This window comes from Babylonia areolata, chromosome 13 (assembly GCF_041734735.1).
Source record: "Babylonia areolata isolate BAREFJ2019XMU chromosome 13, ASM4173473v1, whole genome shotgun sequence".
Lineage (NCBI taxonomy): Eukaryota > Metazoa > Mollusca > Gastropoda > Neogastropoda > Buccinidae > Babylonia > Babylonia areolata.
Window position 1 is genome coordinate 33562081 of NC_134888.1, and position 1756 is coordinate 33563836.

A 1756-nucleotide genomic window follows, 5' to 3' on the forward strand; every position below is an offset into this window, starting at 1 on the left:
GTTGCGGGGGGAGAGCGGGGTGGGGGTGGGGGGGGTGGGGGGGGGGGGGGGGGGGGGGAGAGACCCATTTACCCTTCTGTTCAAAACGATAGAATAAACTGACATACAACGAACTTATACATATCGTCACTGGCAGCTATAGGAAATTCAAATTTGACTAGTTTTAATATCTGTCTATGATGTTGCGCATGATCATTTTATGTTGGTGTTTACAACGAGTCTGTGATTGCACTAGTTAATTTCCAAGTGGATTAATAAAGTGTTTTTGATTTGATACGGAAAGCTGGGAACACTGACTCAGTTTTTAACTCACTCAGTACGGCCAGTCCTCTCTTCTCCTCTACACAGACCCCTCGGATGTCCGTCCAGTGGGTGTCTGAATGACCCAACCTTTAGCTTCCGTCGTCAGAATTGTGATATTCTTTGTCAGCATTCACCTCTTCAGTATAAGAGCCTTCCGCTTGTAATATTTTGATGATGGTAATTGGGGTGAAACGCTGTTAACGTCGTCTCTTTCGCCGTTCGTATGGAGAGAGTTAACAATTGACGAACTCTGTTGTTGTTCTTGTTCTTGTTGTTGTCAGTTGAGGTTGCTCAGTGTAAGTTGTTGTGCATTTGTACGTTTTTGTTGTCAGTTGTCGTTGCTGACGTCAGTTCAATTGTGTAGTTGTTGTCAGTGTCAGTCGGCTGTTGTCAAGTCGTCGTCGTCGTTGCTGTTGTAGCTGTTGTACTGTTGTTGTTGTTGTTGTTGTTGTTGCTATTCTCGTTACTGTATGTAGCTGCCAACACGCACTCTTTCCTGGCTTGAGATGCAGTTGATTTCAAAAGAAAAGAAATGAAAAGAAAAGAAAACTGAGCCATCTTCAACAGTTGTTCCTTCAACTGTTTTCACTGTTGTTGTTGTGTTTCTTTTTGCAGTATGAAAACCTGACCAGTGAGCAAAACAGGACAAGCGAGCTGTCGAAAGTGAAAAGCCCAGCAGCAGTTTAAAACCAGCTGTTCACATTAAAAGACACATGAAACTCGCTCGCTCGTTCGTCACGTCTCGCACGCCGCGTCGAAGTCCACGATTTTTGTGAGTGACTGCAAGTGCGCGATCCGTGACCCGTGACCTCTGACCCTTCCTTGACCATCACTGACCCCAGGTCTCGATGGATCACGTGCCGCAAAGGTCAAGGTCGTTTCGCCAATCGGCAGACAACCATGCTGGTTCCCAGAGCATGTCCAAGGTGAGGGGTGAATATCCTTCGGGTTGATACAAATGTAACTCTCCTGTAACCAGTCGTTCGGCTGTGTCGTCTGTTTTCTTGTGTGGCGGTAATGTTGCCTGTTCTGTGTTATGTTCATAGACAGCTCAGTGGCCGGAGAGTTCCGCGGCCATCTTGGATCTTGCGCATGCGCGTCTAACTTTTACTCGGAAATTCGAGCAATGCGAAAGGCGACTGATCAACATGGACAAACGCATCAAACATGTGCTGTGTTCCATTTCTTCAGTTGGCAGCCAACCAAACTCTGGTCAATGAAGTGCCATCGTATGAGCACACAAAAAAGAGCAAAAATCGAAAAAAAACAAAACAAACAAAACAACAACAACAACAAACAAACAAACAAACAAAACAACCCAAACCCCCAAAAGAACCAAACCCAGAAGCCCTGCTGTTTCGCACGTTCTGCCTCTCACGATCACTCTTTTTGCTGTAAATTTCGGAGAGCCAATCAACTTTGAAAGAAAAGATTCTGTGACGCGCCTCTTTAA